Source organism: Oncorhynchus keta, chromosome 1, assembly GCF_023373465.1.
Source record: "Oncorhynchus keta strain PuntledgeMale-10-30-2019 chromosome 1, Oket_V2, whole genome shotgun sequence".
Lineage (NCBI taxonomy): Eukaryota > Metazoa > Chordata > Actinopteri > Salmoniformes > Salmonidae > Oncorhynchus > Oncorhynchus keta.
The window spans coordinates 92,709,993-92,733,751 of NC_068421.1; positions in this window are offsets into that span (position 1 = coordinate 92,709,993).

A 23,759-nucleotide genomic window follows, 5' to 3' on the forward strand; every position below is an offset into this window, starting at 1 on the left:
GTGTAATTAATAAGTTCACCATGCTCACAAGGATATTCGATGTCTGCTATTTTTATTTATACCCATCTACCAATAGGTGCTCTTCTTCTCTTCTTTTCTTCTTTTTATCTTTTCAAGGCATTGGAACATCGTCCTGGTATTTGTGGTTGAATCTGCGTTTGAAATTCACTGCTCGACTGAGGGACCTTACAGATAATTGTATGTGTGGGGTACAAAGATGTTGTGGTCATTCAAAAATCATGTTAAACTCTATTATTGCAGACAAAGTGAGGTCATACAACTTATTATGCGACTTGTCAAGCTATTTTTTACTCCTGAACTTATTTCGGTTTGCCAAAACAAAAGGGGTTCAATACTTATTGACTCAAGACTCAGCTTTTCATTTTTAATTACTTTGTAAACATTTCTAAAAAAACATAATTCAATTTTGACATTATGGGTTATTGTGTGAAGAAGTGTGTCACAAAAATATCAATTGAATCCATTTTAAATTCAGCCCGTAACACAACAAAATGTGGGAAAAGTCAAGGGGTGTGAAGACTTTCTGAAGGTGCTGGAGTTTGTGTTTCATAGGCTAAATTCCACATTAACCTATGACCCCTGTCTGATGATGATGATTGACTTTGACTTTTAAATGGACTTTTAAAAATAAATATTACAATGACAGAATTATTCTAAAATGTATTAAATAATACACCAATCAACACACAATACCCCATAATGGCAAAATGAAAACAGGTTTTTTTAGAATATTTTGAAAATGTATTAAAAAAGATTTTAAAAAAAAAAGAAATAAATGATTTACATAGGTTTTCAAAGCTTTTGCTATGAGACTCAAAATTGAGCTCAGGTACATCCTGTTTCCATTGATCATTCTTGAGATGTTTCTTCAACTGGATTGGAGTCAACCTGTGGTAAATTAAATTGATTGGACATGATTTGGAAAGGCACACACCTGTCTATATGTCTCACTTTTGAAAGTGCATGTCAGAGCAAAAACCAAGCCATGAGGTCGAAGGAATTGTCCATAGAGCTCAGAGACAGGATTGTGTTGAAGCACAGATCTGGGGAAGGGTACCAAAGCATTTCTGCAGCATTGAAGATACCCAAGAACACAGTGGCCTCAATCATTCTTAAATGGAAGAAGTTTGGAACCACCAAGATTCTTCTTAGAGCTGGCCGCCCGACCAAACTGAGCAATCGTGGGAGAAGGGCCTTGGTCAGGGAGGTGACCAAGAACCCGATGGTCACTCTGACAGAGCTCCAGAGTACCTCCTTCCAGAAGTACAACCATCTCTGCAGCACTCCACCAATCAGGCCTTTATGGTAGAGTTGCCAGACGGAAGCCACTCCTCAGTAAAAGGCACATGACAGACCGCTCAGAGTTTGCAAAATGACACCTAAAGGAGAAAGAAGATTCTCTGGTCTGACAAAACTAAGATTGAACTCTTTGGCCTGATTTCAAGCGTCACATCTGGAGGAATGCTTGCACCATCCTGTCGGCATCATGCTGTGGGTGTGTTTTCCATCTGCAGGGACGGGGAGACTAGTAAGGTTCAAGGGAAGATCAACGGAGCAAAGTACAGAGAGAGAGCCTTGAGAAAAACCTGCTCCAGAGAACTCAGGATCTCAGACTGGGGCGAAGGTTCACCTTCCAAAAGGACAACGACTCTGAGCACACAACCAAGACAACGCAGGAGTGGCATGGGGGAAAGTCTGTGAATGTCCTTATGTGGCCCAGCCAGAGCCTGGACTTGAACCCGACCGAACATCCCTGGAGAGACCTGAAAATAGCTGTGCAGCGACACTCCCCATTCAACCTGATAGAGCTTGAGAAGATCTTCACTTTTTATAACCACTGTTTACAGGCCTACAGGGCCATATACAGCGTGCCTCACTGAGTACCCTGAATTCCTATCGGACCTTGTAGTCATAGCAGATAATATTCACATTTTTGGTGACTTTAATATTCACATGGAAAAGTCCACAGATCCACTCCAAAAGGCTTTCGGAGCCATCATCAACTCAGTGGGTTTTGTCCAGCATGTCTCCGGACCTACTCACTGCCACAGTCATACTCTGGACCTAGTTTTGTCCCATGGAATAAATGTTGTGGATCTTAATGTTTTTCCTCATGATCCTGGACTATCGGACCACCATTTTATTACGTTTGCAATCGCAACAAATAATCTGCTCAGACCCCAACCAAGGATTATCAAAAGTCGTGCTATAAATTCTCAGACAGCACAAAGATTCCTTGATGCCCTTCCAGACTCCCTCTGCCTACCCACGGATCTGGCAGATCCTGGCTGACTGGCACTTCTGGCGGATCCTGGCTGACTGGTGGATCCTGGCAGACTGGCGGATCCTGGCTGAATGGCGGATCTAACTGATCCTGGCCGACTGGCGGATCCTGGCCGACTGGCAGTTCTGGCGGATCCTGGCTGACTGGCGGATCCTGGCCGACTGGCGGATCCTGGCCGACTGGCGGATCCTGGCCGACTGGCGGATCCTGGCCGACTGGCAGACTGGCGGATCCTGGCTGCTGACTGGCGGATCCTGGCAGACTGGCGGATCCTGGCTGACTGGTAGTTCTGGCAGATCCTGGCTGACTGGCAGATCCTGGCCGACTGGCAGATCTGGTGGATCCTGGCTGACTGGCGGATCCTGGCACACTGGCGGATCCTGGCTGAATTGCGGATCTAACTGATCCTGGCAGACTGGCAGACCCTGGCCGACTGGCGGATCCTGGCTGACTGGCAGATCCTGGCCGACTGGCAAATCTGGCGGATCCTGGCTGACTGGCGGATCCTGGCACACTGGCGGATCCTGGCTGACTGGCAGATCCTGGCCGACTGGCAGATCCTGGCCGACTGGCAGATCCTGGCGGATCCTGGCTGACTGGCGGATCCTGGCTGACTGGCGGATCCTGGCACACTGGCGGATCCTGGCTGAATGGCGGATCTAACTGATCCTGGCAGACTGGCAGACCCTGGCTGACTGGCAGATCCTGGCTGACTGGCAGATCCTGGCCGACTGGCAGATCTGGCGGATCCTGGCACACTGGCGGATCCTGGCACACTGGCGGATCCACTGGCGGATCTAACTGAACCTGGCAGACTGGCAGATCCTGGCCAACTGGCGGATCCTGGCCGACTGGCAGATCCTGGCCGACTGGCAGATCCTGGCTGACTGGCAGATCCTGGCTGACTGGCAGATCCTGGCCAACTGGCAGTTCTGGCGGATCCTGGCTGACTGGCGGATCCTGGCAGACTGGCGGATCCTGACAGACTGGCGGATCCTGGCAGACTGGTGGATCCTGTCAGACTGGTGGATCCTGGCAGACTGGCGGATCTAACTGATCCTGGCTGACTGGCAGATCCTGGCCGACTGGCAGATCCTGGCCGACTGGCGGATCCTGGCCGACTGGCGGATCCTGGCGGACGGATCCTGGCTGACTGGCGGACGGATTCTGGCTGACTGGCGGACGGATCCTGGCCGACTGGCAGTTCTGGCGGATCCTGGCTGACTGGTGGATCCTGGCAGACTTGCGGATCCTGGCAGACTGGCGGATCCTGGCAGACTGGCGGATCCTGGCTGACTGGCGGATCCTGGCTGACTGGCGGATCCTGGCCGACTGGCAGATCCTGGCCGACTGGCAGATCCTGGCCGACTGGCAGATCTGGCGGATCCTGGCTGAATGGCGGATCTAACTGATCCTGGCTGACTGGCAGATCCTGGCCGACTGGCAGATCCTGGCTGACTGGCAGATCCTGGCTGACTGGCAGATCCTGGCCGACTGGCGGATCCTGGCTATCTGGCGGATCCTGGCCGACTGGCAGATCTGGCGGATCCTGGCAGCCTGGCGGATCTTGGCAGACTGGCGGCGCTGGGCAGACTGGCGGCACTGGCGGCGCTGGGCAGACTGGCGGCACTGGCGGCGCTGGGCAGACTGGCGGCACTTGCGGCGCTGGGCAGACTGGCGGCGCTGGGCAGCTGGGCAGACTGGCGGCGCTGGGCAGACGGGTAGCACAGGCGGCGCTGGGCAGACTGGCGGCACTGGCGGCGCTGGGCAGACTGGCGGCACTGGCGGCGCTGGGCAGACTGGCGGCACTGGCGCTGCTGGGCAGACTGGTAGCTCAGATGGCGCTGGGCAGACGGGTAGCTCAGACGGCGCTGGGCAGACAGGTAGCTCAGACGGCGCTGGGCAGACTGGAGAAAAAGGCTCTGGCAGCGCTGGACTGAGGAGCACTGGTGCCTCTGGAATGAGGGCCTCTGGCGCCTCTGGCATGAGGCGCGGTAGCTCTGACAGTGCCGGACAGGCGGGAGACTCTGGCTGCGCTGGAGAGGAGGAAGGCTCCGGCAGCGCTGGACAGGCGGGACGCACTGTAGGCCTGATGCGTGGTGCTGGCACTGGTATGCCGTGCATACTATGCCAAACCAACAGCTTTCTTTCTACTCTGTCCAATACATCCTTCACACTCTCAGACTCAGCACTCAGCTTCGCCGACAGCTCCAATTCCATCCATGGCTCTGCCCAGGGTCCTTTTCCGTCAAGGATCTCCTCCCAAGTCCATTTATCCAAATAGTACAGCATCTCCCACTGCTGCTGCTGCTGCTCCTGTTGCTGCTGCCTCTGTTCCTTCTCCTGCTGCTGCTTTTGCCGTTGCCCGTTACAACGCTGCTTGGTCCTTGGTTGGTGGGTGATTCTGTCAGGGTTTTCCTGTGGTGAAGTAGAGGCGGACCAAAACGCAGCGTGGTTATATTGACTCATGTTTAATAAAAACAGATAAACATGAACACTACAAAACAATAAACGTGGAAAACCAAAAACAGCCCTATCTGGTGCAAAACACAGAGACAGGAACAATCACCCACAAAACCCAACACCAAACAGGCTACGTAAATATGGTTCCCAATCAGAGACAATGACTAACACCTGCCTCTGATTGAGAACCATATCAGGCCAAACATAGAAATAGACAAACCAGACACGCAACATAGAATGCCCACCCAGCTCACGTCCTGACCAACACTAAAACAAGGAAAACACATACGAACGATGGACAGAACGTGACAGCCAGAGGACAAAAAATCAGTTAAATCACCTAACTGAGGAACTCAATTTAACCATACCCCACTAAAAACAAAAAACATTTGTCATAAGAAACTAGCTCCCTGGTATACAGAAAATACCCGAGCTCTGAAGCAAGCTTCCAGAATATTGGAATGGAAATGGCGCCACACCAAACTGGAAGTCTTCCGACTAGCTTGGAAAGACAGTACCGTGCAGTATCGAAGAGCCCTCACTGCTGCTCGATCATCCTATTTTTCCAACTTAATTGAGGAAAATAAGAACAATCCAAAATTTATTTTTGATACTGTCACAAAGCTAACTAAAGAGCAGCATTCCCCTAGAGAGGATGGCTTTCACTTCAGCAGTAATAAATTCATGAACTTATTTGAGGAAAAGATCATGATTATTAGAAAGCAAATCACGGACTCCTCTTTAAATCTGCGTATTCCTTCAAAGCTCAGTTGTCCTGAGTCTGCACAACTCTGCCAGGACCTAGGATCAATGGAGACACTCAAGTGTTTTAGTACTACATCCTTGACACAATGTTGAAAATAATCATGGCCTCTAAAGCTTCAAGCTGCATACTGGACCCTATTCCAACTAAACTACTGAAAGAGCTGCTTCCTGTGGTTGGCCCTCCTATGTTGAACATAATAAACGGCTCTCTATCCACCGGATGTGTACCAAACTCACTAAAAGTGACAGTAATAGAGCCTCTCTTGAAAAAGCTAAACCTTGACCCAGAAAATATAAAAAACTATCGGCCTATATCGAATCTCCCATTCCTCTAAATTTTAGAAAAAGCTGTTGCGCAGCAACTCACTGCCTTCCTGAAGACAAACAATGTATACGAAATGCTTCAGTCTGGTTTTAGACCCCATCATAGCACTGAGACAGCACTTGTGAAGGTGGTAAATTACCTTTTAATGGCGTCAGATTGAGGCTCTGCATCGGTCCTCGTGCTCCTAGACCTTAGTGCTGCTTCTGATACCATCTATCACCACATTCTTTTGGAGAGATTGGAAACCCAAATTGGTCTACAAGGATAAAAAAAATAATGCAAAACAAAAAAATGAATCCATGCTTTTGTTACTTCTAGGTTAGACTACTGCAATGCTCTACTTTCAGGCTACACAGATAAGCACTAAATAAACTTCAGTTAGTGTTAAATACGGCTGCTACAATCCTGACTAGAACCAAAAGTGCTAGCCTCCCTACACTGGCTTCCTGTTAAGGCAAGGGCTGATTTCAAGGTTGTACTGCTAACTTACAAAGCATTACATGGGCTTGCTCCTACCTATCTGTGATTTGGTCCTGCCGTACATACCTACACGTACGCTACGGTCACAAGACTCAGGCCTCCTAATTTTCCCTAGAATTTCTAAGCAAACAGCTGGAGGCTGGGCTTTCTCCTATAAAGCTCCATTTTTATGGAGTGGTCTGCCTACCCATGTGAGAGGCGCAGACTCGGTCTCAACCTTTAAGTCTTTATTGAAGACTCACCTCTTCAGTAGGGTATCATTGAGTGTAGTCTGGCCCAGGAGTGTTAAGGTGAACGGAAAGGCTCTGGAGCAACGAACCGCCCTCGCTGTCTCTGCCTGGCCGGGGCCCCTCTCTCCACTGGTATTCTCTGTCTCTAACCCTATTACAGGGGCTGAGTCTGGTGCTCTTCCATGCCGTCCCTAGGAGGGTTGCGCCACATGAGTGGGTTGAGTTGCTGACGTGGTCTTCCTGTCTGGGTTGGCGCCCCCCCTTGGGTTGTGAAGTGGCGAGTATCTTGATGGGCTATACTCAGACTTGTCTCAGGATGGTAAGTTGGTGGTTGAAGATGTCCCTCTAGTGGTGTGGGGGCTGTGCTTTGGCAAAGTGGGTGGGGTTATATCCTGCCTGTTTGGCCCTGTCCCTGTATCATCAGATGGGGCCACAATGTCTCCTGACCCCTCCTGTCTCATTCTCCAGTATTTAAGTTGCAGAAGTTTATGTGTCGGTGACCTAGGGTCAGTCTGTTATATCTGGAGTATTTCTCCTGTCTTATCCAAAGTCCTGTGTAAATTTAAGTATGCTCTCTGTAATTCTCTCTTTCTTTCTCTCGGAGGACATGAGCCATGGGACCATGCCTTAAGTCTACCTGGCATGATGACTTATTGCTGTCTCCAGTCCACCTGGCCGTGCTGCTGCTCCAGTTTCAACTGTTCTGCCTGCGGCTATGGAACCCTGACCTGTTTACCGGACGTGCTACCTGTCCCAGACCTGCTGTTTTCAACTCTCTAGAGACAGCAGGAACGGTAGAGGTGCTGACCTGTTGCATCCTCAACAACTACTGTGATTATTATTATCTGACCATGCTGGTCATTTATGAACATTTGAACATCTTGACCATGTTCTGTTATAATCTCCACCCGGCACAGCCAGAAGAGGACTGGCCACCCCTCATAGCCTGGTTCCTCTAAAGGTTTCTTCCTAGGTTATGGCCTTTCTAGGGAGTTTTTCCTAGCCACCGTGCTTCTACACCTGCATTGCTTGCTGTTTGGGGTTTTAGGCTGGGTTTCTGTACAGCACTTTGAGATATCAGCTGATCTAAGAAGGGCTATATAAATACATTTGATTTGATCTGTAGAGAAGAATGGGGGAAACTTCCCAAATACAGTTGTGCCAAGCTTGTAGCGTCATACCCAAGAAGACTCAATGCTGTAATCACTGTCAAAGGTGCTTCAACTTTGTACTGAGTAATGGTTTTACATTTTATTTTTTAAATTAGCAAAAATGTCATAAAAAAATGTTTTTGATTTGCCATTATGGGGAATTTTGTGTATATTGATGAGGGAAAAAAAAATATTAAATCCATTTTAGAATAAGATTGTAACTTAATAAAATGTGTAAAAAGTCAAGGGGTCTGAATACTTTCCGAATGCACTATATAGTTTATAGCCACAACCAGAGTCCTGCCCAACCCCCCACTTGGTTTGGTATAAAGAGCTAGACATTTTGGGTCAAGGAGAAGACAGGAGCTGCACAAACTATAAAGAAAGGATTTTCCTGTTCCTCCCTCCCTCCTTCTCTCCCAGTCCCAATCTCTTAGACTTGGTGTCTCTGAGGGAAGAATGTATCTCATCTGGGATGTCGGCAGGTTGTCAGAGAGTGTGGGGACGAGGGGGAGAGGGATAGTCATGGGGCGGAGAAGATGGGAGAGGGGAGAGTGGTGGGCATGGGGCGGGGAAGATGAGAGAGGGGGAGAGTGGTGGGCATGGGGCGGGGAAGATGGGGGAGGGGGAGAGTGGTGGGCTTGGGGCGGGAAGATGGGAGAGGGGGAGAGTGGTGGGCATGGGGCGGGGAAGATGGGGGAGGGGGAGAGTGGTGGGCATGGGGCGGGGAAGATGGGGGAGGGGGAGAGTGGTGGACATGGTTGCGGGGAAGATGGGGGCGGGGAAGATGGGGGAAGATGGGAGACGGGGAGAGTGGTGGGCATGGGGCGGGGAAGATGGGGGAGAGGGGTGGGGCGGGGAAGATGAGAGAGGGTGAGACGGGTGGGCATGGGGCGGGGAATATGCGAGAGGGTAGAGGGGTAGGATTTGGGCGGGGAAGATGGGGGAGGGTTGGTGGAGAGGCTTGGGGGAGAGAGGGGAGAGGAAGAGTGGTAAGCCTGTCCCTCCCTTCCCGTCCCAGGGCAGACAGACAACAGAGGCGTCTGTGAGGGGCGTCCTCCTGTCCTGTGCCCTCCCCTTACCTCCAGTCTCCTCCTGTCCTGTCCTGTCCCCTCCCCTTACCTCCTGTCCCCTCCTGTCCTGTTCACTCCTGTCCTGTCCCATTCTGTCCTATTGTCAGTCATCTTGAAGACATTACCACCACCCCTGCTATGGATAGAAACATGGCCTGCACCTATTCTCTTCATAGTGCACTAGTTCTGACTAATCCTCAAGCTGAGACAATGTCCTATTTCATTCTGAAGACAATTCTGTCTGTGTTGAGAGTCGGGGTTGGTTTCCCATCATCCCGTTGGAATGAAGAGGTCTCCACTCTCCAAATAACAGAGTTTTAAAAGCTTGTTTTGACTGATTCCCAAAACAGTGCACTACGTTTGACTAGGGCCCATGGGGGGTCTGGTCAAAACGAGTGCACTACGTTTGACTAGGGCCCATGGGGGGTCTGGTCAAAACGAGTGCACTACGTTTGACTAGGGCCCATGGGGGATCTGGTCAAAACGAGTGCACTACGTTTGACTAGGGCCCATGGGGGGTCTGGTCAAAACTAGTGCACTACGTTTGACTAGGGCCCATGGGGGGTCTGGTCAAAACTAGTGCACTACGTTTGACTAGGGCCCATGGGGGGTCTGGTCAAAACTAGTGCACTACGTTTGACTAGGGCCCATGGGGGTCTGGTCAAAACTAGTGCACTACGTTTGACTAGGGCCCATGGGGGGTCTGGTCAAAACTAGTGCACTACGTTTGACTAGGGCCCATGGGGGGTCTGGTCAAAAAAACGTTTAACTAGGGCCCAGTGCACCACGTTTGACTAGGGCCCATGGGGGGTCTGGTCAAAACTAGTGCACTACGTTTGACTAGGGCCCATGGGGGGTCTGGTCAAAACTAGTGCACTACGTTTGACTAGGGCCCATGGGGGGTCTGGTCAAAACTAGTGCACTATACAGAGAATAGGCTGCCATTTGGGACGTAAAGATAACCTTTTTTTGCAGGAAGCCATTACCTGAGATTACCATTACCACGACAATGCCCTCTTTTATGCTGCTGCTGCTCTCTGTTTATTATTTTTGCATAGTCAGTTTAATAACTCTACCTACGTATTACCTCAATTACCTCGACTAATGGTGCCCCCCGTATATAGTCTCCACATTGACTCTGTACCGGTACCCCCTGTATATAGCCTCCACATTGACTCTGTACCGGTGCCCCCTGTATATAGTCTCCACATTGACTCTGTACCGGTACCCCCTGTATATAGTCTCCACATTGACTCTGTACCGGTACCCCCTGTATATAGCCTCCACATTGACTCTGTACCAGTACCCCCTGTATATAGTCTCCACATTGACTCTGTACCGGTACTCCCTTTATATAGTCTCCACATTGACTCTGTACCAGTACTCCCTGTATATCGTCTCCACATTGACTCTGTACCGGTACCCCATGTATATAGTCTCCACATTGACTCTGTACCGGTACCCCTGTATATAGTCTCCACATTGACTCTGTACCGGTAACCCCCTGTATATAGCCTCCACATTGACTCTGTACCGGTACCCCTGTATATAGCCTCCACATTGACTCTGTACCGGTACCCCTGTATATAGCCTCCACATTGACTCTGTACCAGTACCCCCTGTATATAGTCTCCACATTGACTCTGTACCAGTACCCCCTGTATATAGTCTCCACATTGACTCTGTACCGGTACCCCTGTATATAGTCTCCACATTGACTCTGTACCCGTACCCCCTGTATATAGCCTCCACATTGACTCTGTACCGGTAACCCCTGTATATAGTCTCCACATTGACTCTGTACCGGTACCCTCTGTATATAGCCTCCACATTGACTCTGTACCGGTACCCCCTGTATATAGCCTCCACATTGACTCTGTACCAGTACCCCCTGTATATAGTCTCCACATTGACTCTGTACCGGTACCCCCTGTATATAGTCTCCACATTGACTCTGTACCGGTACCCCTGTATATAGCCTCCACATTGACTCTGTACCGGTAACCCCTGTATATAGCCTCCACATTGACTCTGTACCGGTACCCCTGTATATAGTCTCCACATTGACTCTGTACCGGTACCCCCTGTATATAGTCTCCACATTGACTCTGTACCGGTATTAAACCCCTGTATATAGTTCTCCACATTGACTCTTATTATTATCCCTATTATATAGTCTCCACATTGACTCTGTACCGGTACCCCCTGTATATAGTCTCCACATTGACTCTGTACCGGTAACCCCTGTATATAGTCTCCACATTGACTCTGTAAGGTCTACCCCCTGTATATAGCCTCCACATTGACTCTGTACTACACCGTTGTACCCCCTGTATATAGTCTCCACATTGACTCTTTCACTGTAAGGTACTACCCCTGTATATAGTCTCCACATTGACTCTGTATTCAGGTAACCACCTGTATATAGCCTCCACATTGACTCTGTACCGGTACCCCTGTATATAGCCTCCACATTGACTCTGTACCGGTACCCCCTGTATATAGTCTCCACATTGACTCTGTACCGGTAACCCCTGTATTAAAGCCTCCCTACTGTTATTTTATTGTTATTCTTATTCTTATTCTTATTATTATTATTATTATTATTTGACTAAACACTTATTTTTCTTAAAACTGCATTGTTGGTTAAGGGCTTGTTGGTACGTAATAATTTCCCTGTATCTAGCATTTCTACAGGTCTACTGCACCTGTTTTATTCAGCATTTCACTGTAAGGTCTACTACACCTGTTGTATTCAGCATTTCACTGTAAGGTCTACTACACCTGTTGTATTCAGCATTTCACTGTAAGGTCTACTGCACCTGTTGTATTCAGCATTTCACTGTAAGGTCTACTACACCTGTTGTATTCAGCATTTCACTGTAAGGTCTACTACACCTGTTGTATTCAGCATTTCACTGTAAGGTCTACTGCACCTGTTGTATTCAGCATTTCACTGTAAGGTCTACTACACCTGTTGTATTCAGCATTTCACTGTAAGGTCTACTGCACCTGTTGTATTCAGCATTTCACTGTAAGGTCTACTACACCTGTTGTATTCAGCATTTCACTGTAAGGTCTACTACACCTGTTGTATTCAGCATTTCACTGTAAGGTCTACTACACCTGTTGTATTCAGCATTTCACTGTAAGGTCTACTACACCTGTTGTATTCAGCATTTCACTGTAAGGTCTACTACACCTGTTGTATTCAGCATTTCACTGTCAGGTCTACTAAACCTGTTGTATTCATCATTTCACTGTGAGGTCTACTACACCTGTTGTATTCAGCATTTCACTGTAAGGTCTACTACACCTGTTGTATTGAGCATTTCATTGTAACGTCTACTACACCTGTTGTATTCAGCATTTCATTGTAACGTCTACTACACCTGTTGTATTCAGCATTTCACTGTGAGGTCTAATACACCTGTTGTATTCAGCATTTCACTGTAAGGTCTACTACACCTGTTGTATTCAGCATTTCACTGTAAGGTCTACTACACCTGTTGTATTCAGCATTTCACTGTAAGGTCTACTACACCTGTTGTATTCAGCATTTCACTGTAAGGTCTACTACACCTGTTGTATTCAGCATTTCACTGTAAGGTCTACTACACCTGTTGTATTCAGCATTTCACTGTAAGGTCTACTACACCTGTTGTATTCAGTAACATGTGACAAATAAAATTTGATTTGATGAAGCAGAGTATTCACAAACACACACACTGTTGTACACACACACACACACACACACACACACATTCACACACTGTAAGGTCTACTACACCTGTTGTATTCACACACACTACACACACACACATAAGGTCTACTACACACATTCACATTTCACACTACTACACATACACATTTCACATACACACACATACACACACATACATACACATACATACATACACACACATACACACACACACACAGACACACATACATACATACATACACACACACACACACATACACATACACATACACATTCACATACACACACACACACAGACACATACACACACAAACCAAAAATAGCCCCTTATCATCCCTGTTTCATTTAGATTTGATTACTGTCGGATTATAATGCAATCATCACACTGTGTGAGCTGTAACCATGGGAACCAATTTTAACTGTTTATCCTTCCACACATCTTAATTGAAGTTGGAACACTCCGGATCACTTAGATGTCTGAGAGACATGGGGGATTGACATAGTAAAAAAAAAATATCAAGAGGGAGAGGGCTAGGAGAGAAGAAGAGAAGAGGAAGAGGGCTAGGAGACAGGAAGAGAAGAGGGAGAGGGCTTGGAGAGAAGAAGAGAAGAGGGAGAGGGCTTGGAGAGAAGAAGAGAAGAGGGAGAGGGCTAGGAGAGAAGAAGAGAAGAGGAAGAGGGCTAGGAGACAGGAAGAGAAGAGGGAGAGGGCTAAGAGAGAAGAAGAGAAGAGGGAGAGGGCTTGGAGAGAAGAAGAGAAGAGGGAGAGGGCTTGGAGAGAAGAAGAGAAGAGGGAGAGGGCTTGGAGAGAAGAAGAGAAGAGGGAGAGGACTAGGAGACAGGAAGAGAAGAGAAGAGGGAGAGGGCTAAGAGAGAAGAAGAGAAGAGGAAGAGGGCTAGGAGACAGGAAGAGAAGAGGGAGAGGGCTAAGAGAGAAGAAGAGAAGAGGGAGAGGGCTTGGAGAGAAGAAGAGAAGAGGGAGAGGACTAGGAGACAGGAAGAGAAGAGGGAGAGGGCTAGGAGAGAAGAAGAGAAGAGGGAGAGGGCTAGGAGAGAAGGAGAGAAGAGGGAGAGGGCTAGGAGAGAAGGAGAGAAGAGGGAGAGGGCTAGGAGAGAAGGAGAGAAGAGGGGGATGGAAGAAAAGCAGAGAAACAGACTCTTTCTTGTTCCTCCTCTGTATTTCATATGCTGCGATTCAATTTGTCTTTCAGAGAGAAAATCCATTTCTGATGACAATCTTGCCCGGACCCTAAATGAAAGGTTCTCCTTACGTCCCAAATGGCAGCCTATTCTCTGTATAGTGCACTAGTTTTGACCAGAGCCCCCATGGGCCCTAGTCAAACGTAGTGCACTATTCCGGGAATAGGGTGCCATTTGGGATGTAAGCTATGAGTTCCAGAGTCCTGGGAAAGTTGCTGCTAATCTTGGCAAAATGAATCATTCACACTGTTATTTGGACATCTGTGTTAACGTTCCCCCTCTCTTCTTCCCCCCACCTCCTCCCCAACTTGCACTCATTTGTGAAGTTTTTATTACAAGTCTAGCAGGTTGCTGGAGAGTCGGAGGAAGGAGGAATGTTGTGTTGGACAGGGAAGGGAATAGCAAGGCCAACAATGTTACAGTGCCTCTTAGGAGAGGGGTAGTTAGGAGAGGGGTAGTTAGGAGAGGGGTAGTTAGGAGAGAGGTAGTTAGGAGAGGGGTAGTCAGGAGAGGGGTAGTCAGGAGAGATGTATGCAGGAGAGGGTTAGTTAGGAGAGGGGCAGGCAGGAGAGGGGTAGTTAGGAGAAGTATAGTTAGGAGAGGGGTAGTTAGGAGAGGGGTAGTTAGGAGGGGGTTAGTTAGGAGAGGGGTAGTTAGGAGAGAGATGCAGGAGAGGGGGGTAGTTAGGAGAGAGGGCAGGCAGAAGGAGAGGGGTAGTTAGGAGAAGTAGGGGTAGTTAGAGAGAGGGGTAGTTAGGAGAGGGGTAGTTAGGAGAGGGGTAGTCAGGAGAGGGGTAGTCAGGAGAGGGGTAGTTAGGAGAGGGTAGTTAGGAGAGGGTTAGTTAGGAGAGGGGTAGTCAGGAGAGGGGTAGTCAGGAGAGAGGTAGTCAGGAGAGAGGTAGTCAGGAGAGGGTTAGTTAGGAGAGCAGGTAGTCAGGAGAGGGTTAGTCAGAGAGAGGTAGTCAGGAGAGGGTTAGTTAGGAGAGGGGTAGTCAGGAGAGGGGTAGTCAAACAGGACTAGGGGTAGTCAGGAGAGGGGTAGTCAGGAGAGGGTTAGTTAGGAGATCTGGGTAGTTATTTGGAGAGGGGTAGTCAAGGAGAGGTTGGGAGAGTCGGAGGAGGGGTAGTTAGGAAGGGTAGTCAGGAGAGGGGTAGTTAGGAGGGGGTTAGTTAGGAGAGGGGTAGTTAGGAGAGGGGTAGTTAGGAGAGGGGTAGTTAGGAGAGGGGTAGTCAGGAGAGGGGTAGTTAGGAGAAGTATAGTTAGGAGAGTTAGGGTAGTTAGGAGAGGGGTAGTTAGGAGAGGGGTAGTTAGGAGAGGGGTAGTTAGGAGAGGGGTAGTTAGGAGAGGTATGGCCAGGGAGGGGTAGGCAGGAGAGGGGTAGTTAGGAGAGGGGTAGTTAGGAGAGGGGTAGTTAGGGGAGGGGTAGTTAGGAGAGGGGTAGGCCAGGGAGGGGTAGGCAGGAGAGGGGTAGTTAGGAGAGGGGTAGTTAGGATTGGGGTAGTCAGGAGAGGGGTAGTTAGGAGAAGTATAGTTAGGAGAGGGTTAGTTAGGAGAGGGGTAGTTATGAGAGGGGCAGGCAGGAGAGGGGTAGTCAGGAGAGGGGTAGTCAGGAGAGGGTTAGTTAGGAGAGGGGTAGTTAGGAGAGGGGTAGTTAGGAGAGGGGTAGTCAGGAGAGGGGCAGTCAGGAGAGGGGCAGGCAGGAGAGGGTTAGTTAGGAGAGGGGTAGTTAGGAGAGGGGTAGTCAGGAGAGGGGTAGTCAGGAGAGGGGTAGTTAGGAGAAGTATAGTTAGGAGAGGGGTAGTTAGGAGAGGGGTAGTTAGGAGAGGGGTAGTTAGGAGAGAAGTAGTTAGGAGAGGTATGGCCAGGGAGGGGTAGGCAGGAGAGGGGTAGTTAGGAGAGGGGTAGTCAGGAGAGGGGTAGTCAGGAGAGGGGTAGGCAGGAGAGGGGTAGTTAGGAGAGGGGTAGGCAGGAAAGGGGTAGTTAGGAGAGGTATAGCCTGGGAGGGGTAGGCAGGAGAGGGGTAGTTAGGAGAGGGGTAGTCAGGAGAGGGGTAGTTAGGAGAGGGGTAGTTAGGAGAGGGGTAGTTAGGAGAGACGTAGGCAGGAGAGGGTTAGTTAGGAGAGGGGTAGTTAGGAGAGGGGTAGTCAGGAGAGGGCTAGTTAGGAGAGGGTAGTTAGGAGAGGGGTAGTTAGGAGAGGGGTAGTTAGGAGAGGGGTAGTTAGGAGAGACGTAGGCAGGAGAGGGTTAGTTAGGAGAGGGGTAGTTAGGAGAGGGGTAGTTAGGAGAGGGGTAGTCAGGAGAGGTATAGTTAGGAGAGGCGTAGTTAGGAGAGGGGTAGTTAGGAGAGGGGTAGTTAGGAGAGGGGTAGTCAGGAGAGGGGTAGTTAGGAGAGGGGTAGTTAGGAGAGGGGTAGTTAGGAGAGGGGTAGTTAGGAGAGGGGTAGTTAGGAGAGGGGTAGTTAGGAGAGACGTAGGCAGGAGAGGGTTAGTTAGGAGAGGGGTAGTTAGGAGAGGGGTAGTCAGGAGAGGGGTAGTTAGGAGAGGGGTAGTTAGGAGAGGGGTAGTTAGGAGAGGGGTAGTCAGGGAGGGGTAGGCAGGAGAGGGGTAGTTAGGAGAGGGGTAGTCGGGAGAGGGGTAGGCAGGAGAGGGGTAGGCAGGAGAGGGGTAGTTAGGAGAGGGGCAGGCAGGAGAGGGGTAGTTAGGAGAGGGGTAGTTAGGAGAGGGGCAGGCAGGAGAGGGGTAGTTAGGAGAGACGTAGTCAGGAGAGACGTAGTCAGGAGAGGGGTAGGCAGGAGAGAGGTAGTTAGGAGAGGGGTAGTTAGGAGAGAGGTAGGCAGGAGAGGGGTAGTTAGGAGAGAGGTAGTTAGGAGGTTAGTTAGGCAGGAGAGGGGTAGTTAGGAGAGAGGTAGTTAGGAGAGGGGTAGTTAGGAGAGGGGTAGGCAGGAGAGGGGTAGTTAGGAGAGAGGTAGTTAGGAGAGGGGTAGCCAGGAGAGGGGAGGCAGGAGAGGGGTAGTTAGGAGAGAGGTAGTTAGGAGAGGTATAGCCAGGAGAGGGGTAGGCAGGAGAGGGGTAGTTAGGAGAGAGGTAGTTAGGAGAGGTATAGCCAGGAGAGGGGTAGGCAGGAGAGGGGTAGTTAGGAGAGAGGTAGTTAGGAGAGGTATAGCCAGGAGAGGGGTAGGCAGGAGAGGGGTAGTTAGGAGAGAGGTAGTTAGGAGAGGTATAGCCAGGAGAGGTGTATGTTGCATTCCTCCTCTCCTAATACTTCCACAGGCCCCAGTATATTGTACAAAACGGGCTTCTCCTAAAGACTACCACTGGTCCTGATGGAGGCCTGCAGGCTTGCAGCATGATGCATATGACATCAGGCCAGAACAGAAGAACAGCTGCCTCGTGTCAGGTCTCCTTTACCTCAGGCCGTCACTAAAGGAGGATTTATTAACTTTCCTCCTCCCCTAGTTTTCAGGGATTCTTTTCACAGTCACAATGTGAATTAAGAGAACGAAAAGTACAACGCTTTCATGGATTTTGAAAGTACCCTAGAGAATTCTTTGAATATATTTCCATTACGATAGAGTATATCCCTGTAAACAACATTATAAACAGCAATGTAAACAACACTGTAATCAACATTGTAAACAGCAATGTAAACAGCACTGTAAACAGCAATGTAAACAGCTATGTAAACAACAATGTAAACAACACTGTAAACAGCAATGTAAACAGCAATGTAAACAACAATGTAAACAACACTGTAAACAGCAATGTAAACAGCAATGTAAACAACACTGTAAACAGCAATGTAAACAACAATGTAAACAACAATGTAAACAACAATGTAAACAACACTGTAAACAGCAATGTAAACAACACTGTAAACAGCAATGTAAACAACACTGTAAACAGCAATGTAAACAACACTGTAAACAACAATGTAAACAGCAATGTAAACAGCAATGTAAACAACACTGTAAACAACACTGTAAACAGCACTGTAAACAACACTGTAAACAACACTGTAAACAACACTGTAAACAGCAATGTAAACAACACTGTAAACAACCCTCTAAACAGCAATGTAAACAACAACACTTCACAACAACAGAAACCGAGGAAGCGAGTCAAATGTGTGAAATAACAATGTAAACAACAACAGTGTCAACAACAACAGTGTCAACAACAACAATGTCAACAACAACAATGTCAACAACAACAGTGTAAACAACAACATGAATAATCTGTGTGATGTGTGAAACAACAGTGTGTTGAATGGGCGGGGTGGGTCTCGATAAGAAATGACTATGATCAATACAAAGTTAATGAATGAAGTGTAGTCGCGGACAGCTGGGACTTATGGATTTCTGGAAAGCACATGACCGTGATTTCGGCCTCCCGATTTCACAGCTACATATCTGAGCAAATTATTTCAATACCTTTCAATTAACTTCAGGTTACAATTCATTTATATTTAAATGTATTGACCCCCCAACAATCTCTTATGTTTCCTGTATGACCGTCTACAAACAACCTCCATTCCTCCACACGTTGAAGTTAGATATTGTGTCTGTGGAAATCTAGAAGGCAACAAAAGGAAAGGACATTCAACAAAAGTGAGAACATTTATACGGAAAAAAAGGAAGAGTATGAATTGGCTTTGGAGCCTTTGAGGTACTGTACACCCCAACACACACACACACACACACACACACACACACACACACACACACACACACACACACACACACACACACACACACACACACACACACTTTCACACTCACCACATACGTTGCTACTACTTTCTATTATCTATCCTGTTGCCTTGTCACTTTACCCCTACCTCATATACATCTACATAGCTACCTTAATTACCTGGTACACCTACACATCGACTCTGGACTGGTACTTACCGTATATATAGCCATGTTATTACCGTATATAGAGCCATGTTATTACCATATGTAGCCATGTTATTACCGTATATATAGCCATGTTATTACCGTATATAGCCATGTTATTACCGTATATAGCCATGTTATTACCGTATATAGCCATGTTATTACCATATGTAGCCATGTTATTACCGTGTATATATAGCCATGTTATTACCGTATATAGCCATGTTATTACCATATGTAGCCATGTTATTACCGTATATATAGCCATGTTATTACCGTATATAGCCATGTTATTACCGTATATATAGCCATGTTATTACCATATGTAGCCATGTTATTACCGTATATATAGCCATGTTATTACCGTATATAGCCATGTTATTACCATATGTAGCCATGTTATTACCGTATATAGCCATGTTATTACCGTATATAGCCATGTTATTACCGTATATAGCCATGTTATTACCGTATATATAGCCATGTTATTACCGTATGTAGCCATGTTATTACCATATATAGCCATGTTATTACCGTATATAGCCATGATATTACCGTATATAGCCATGATATTACCGTATATAGCCATGTTATTACCGTATATATAGCCATGTTATTACCGTATATAGCCATGTTATTACCGTATATAGCCATGTTATTACCATATATAGCCATGTTATTACCATATGTAGCCATGTTATTACCGTATATATAGCCATGTTATTACCATATATAGCCATGTTATTACCGTATATAGCCATGTTATTACCGTATATAGCCATGTTATTACCGTATATAGCCATGTTATTACCGTATATAGCCATGTTATTACCATATATAGCCATGTTATTACCGTATATAGCCATGTTATTAACATATATAGCCATGTTTTTACCATATATAGCCATATTTTTACCATATATAGCCATGTTTTTACCATATATAGCCATGTTTTTACCATATGTAGCCATGTTTTTACCATATGTAGCCATGTTTTTACCATATGTAGCCATGTTATTACCGTATATAGCCATGTTATTACCGTGTATATATAGCCATGTTATTACCGTATATATAGCCATGTTATTACCGTATGTAGCCATGTTATTACCGTATATAGCCATGTTATTACCGTATATATAGCCATGTTATTACCGTATGTAGCCATGTTATTACCGTATATATAGCCATGTTATTACCGTATATATAGCCATGTTATTACCGTATGTAGCCATGTTATTACCGTATATAGCCATGTTATTACCGTATGTAGCCATGTTATTACCGTATATAGCCATGTTATTACCGTATGTAGCCATGTTATTACCGTATATATAGCCATGTTATTACCGTATGTAGCCATGTTATTACCGTATATAGCCATGTTATTACCGTATATATAGCCATGTTATTACCGTATGTAGCCATGTTATTACCGTATATATAACCATGTTATTACCGTATATATAACCATGTTATTACCGTATATATAGCCAAGTTATTACCGTATGTAGCCATGTTATTACCGTATATATAGCCATGTTATTACCGTATATATAGCCATGTTATTACCGTATGTAGCCATGTTATTACCGTATATATAGCCATATTATTACCGTATGTAGCCATGTTATTACCGTATATATAACCATGTTATTACCGTATGTAGCCATGTTATTACCGTATATATAGCCATGTTATTACCGTATGTAGCCATGTTATTACCGTATATATAGCCATATTATTACCGTATGTAGCCATGTTATTACCGTATATATAGCCATATTATTACCGTATGTAGCCATGTTATTACCGTATATATAACCATGTTATTACCGTATATATAGCCATGTTATTACCGTATATATAACCATGTTATTACCGTATGTAGCCATGTTATTTTTTACTTGTTATTGTTATTTGCTGTGTATTTATTCCTTGTGTCTCTATTTCTATTTTTTTTTAAAATTACATTTCTTTAACTCTGCATTGTTGAAAAATGACCCATAAGTCCTTGCTGTTATCATATTATTATTTATAATATATACCTTCTAGTTCTTGTGGACCATTATTTTTTCAGAAGGGGAAAGTTATGATACTGATGGAAACAAATTAGACAGGAAGAGGCTATTAACAGGAAGAGACTATTAACAGGAAGAGGCTATTAACAGGAAGCGGCTATTAACAGGAAGAGGCTATAAACAGGAAGCGGCTATTAACAGGAAGCGGCTATTAACAGGAAGAGGCTATAAACAGGAAGAGGCTATAAACAGGAAGAGGCTATTAACAGGAAGAGGCTATTAACAGGAAGAGCATGTTATTAGGAAGAGGCTATAAACAGGAAGAGGCTATAAACAGGCAGTTATTTTTACTTGTTATTAACTGGAATTCCTTGTGTCTCTATTTCTATTTTTTTTAAATTACATTTCTTTAACTCTGCATTGCTAAAAACATAAAGCTGTTATCTATTATTATTTATAATATAACCTTCTAGTTCTATAAACAGGAAGAGGTTATAAACTGATGGAAACAAATTAAACAGGAAGAGGCTATAAACAGGAAGAGGCTATTAACAGGAAGAGGCTATAACAGGAAGAGGCTATTAACAGGAAGAGGCTATAAACAGGAAGAGGCTATTAACAGGAAGAGGCTATTAACAGGAAGAGGCTATTAACAGGAAGAGGCTATAAACAGGAAGAGGCTATTAACAGGAAGAGGCTATTAACAGGAAGAGGCTATAAACAGGAAGAGGCTATTAACAGGAAGAGGCTATTAACAGGAAGAGGCTATAAACAGGAAGAGGCTATAAACAGGAAGAGGCTATAAACAGGAAGAGGCTATAAACAGGAAGAGGCTATTAACAGGAAGAGGCTATAAACAGGAAGAGGCTATCTAAACAGGAAGTAACTATGGCTGACTATAAACAGGAAGAGGCTATAAACAGGACTATTCTACTGAAGAGGCTATAAACAGGAAGAGACTATAAACAGGAAGAGGCTATAAACATTGAAGATGACTATAAACACTGACTCTGACTATAACAGGAATGACTATTAACAGGACTCTGACTATAAACAGGAAGAGGCTATTAACTGAAGACTATGACTATAAACAGGAAGAGGCTATAAACAGGAAGAGGCTATAAACAGGAAGACTATAAACAGGAAGACTATAAACAGGAAGACTATACTGACTCTGACTATAGACAGGAAGAGGCTATAAACTCTGACTATTGACAGGAAGAGGCTATTCTAGGACTCTGACTATAGGATGTGTGAATCAGGATTGACTGAGTATGACTATTCTACTGACTCTGACTATAGACTGACTGACTATTCTGTTGACTCTGATTATAGACTGACTATTGACTATGACTCTGACTATTGACCGACTTTGACTATTCTATTGACTCTGACTCTGACTATTGACCGACTTTGACTATTCTATTGACACTGACTGTAACTCTGACTATGACTATAGACTGACTATGACTGACTATAGACTGACTATGACTATTCTATTGACACTGACTATAACTATGACTCTGACTATAGACTGACTATGACTCTGACTATAGACTGACTATGACTCTGACTATAGACTAACTATGACTATTCTACTGACTCTGACTATTGACTGACTATGACTCTGACTATAGACTGACTATGACTATTCTACTGACTCTGACTATGACTGACTATGACTATTCTACTGACTCTGACTATAGACTGACTATGACTCTGACTATTGACTGACTATGACTCTGACTATAGACTGACTATGACTATTCTACTGACTCTGACTATTGACTGACTATGACTATTCTACTGACTGACTATAACTCCAACCATCAACTCTGACTATAGACTGACTATGACTCTGACTATAGACTGACTATGACTATTCTACTGACTCTGACTATTGACTCTGACTATGACTCTGACTATAGACTGACTATGACTATTAACTATGACTACCCATCTGACTACTGACTGACAGTCGACTCTTGAATCTTGACCTTTGCCTATGACTGAATATTCTTTTGACTCTGATTATAACAGACTATTGACTGACTATGACTATTCTACTGACTCTGACTATAGACTGACTATGACTCTGACTATAGACTGACTATGACTCTGACTATAGACTGACTATGACTCTGACTATAGACTGACTATGACTATTCTACTGACTCTGACTATTGACTGACTATGACTATTCTACTGACTCTGACTATAACTCCAACCATCAACTCTGACTTTTACTATGACTCTGACTACGATGACTCAGACAAGGACTATTCTTTCAACTCTGACTGTGATGATGACTCCCACTATGACTCTGACTTTTGTATTAACTCTGACTATAACGGAGTCTCTGACTCAATGTCACATCCTGACCTTAGTTCCTTTTTTATGTCTCTGTTTTAGCTTGGTCAGGGCGGGAGTTGGGGTGGGCATTTAATGTTTTGTTCTAGGTTTTTGTATTTCTGCTTTTGGCCGGGTATGGTTCCCAATCAGAGGAGGCTGTCAATCGTTGTCTCTGAATGAGAACCATACTTAGGTAGCCTATGTTCCCACGATGATTTGTGGGTAGTTGTTTTCTGTTTTGTGTGTATCACCTGACAGAACTGTTTCGTTCTCGTTATTCCTCATTGTTATTTTGTTTAGTGTTCATTTTTGATTAAACATGAACACTTACCACGCTGCGTTTTGGTCTACTCCTTCCACCAACGACAGAGACAGTGATGACTCCAACTATGACTACTCTATACACTCTGTCTATAACTATTCTCTTGACTCTGACTCAGATTATTCTATTGACTCTGACGCCAACTACGACTCTGATTATGGCTATTATATTACTTAAACTTTGACTCCGACTGACTATTCTATTGACTGACAGTAACTTAGACTATGACTGACTCCGACTCTGACTATTCTATTGACTCTGACTATGTGTGATGTGATGGAAAGGACTATATCATTGGTGTGGAAGAGGATGATCTAAGATATACACTGGCCCGTTTATTAGGTACACCCATCTAGTACCGAGTCAGACCCCCCTTTTACCACCAGAATAGTCTGAATTCTTCGGGGCATGGATTAGACAATTGGGAAACGTTCCACAGATATGTTGGTCCATG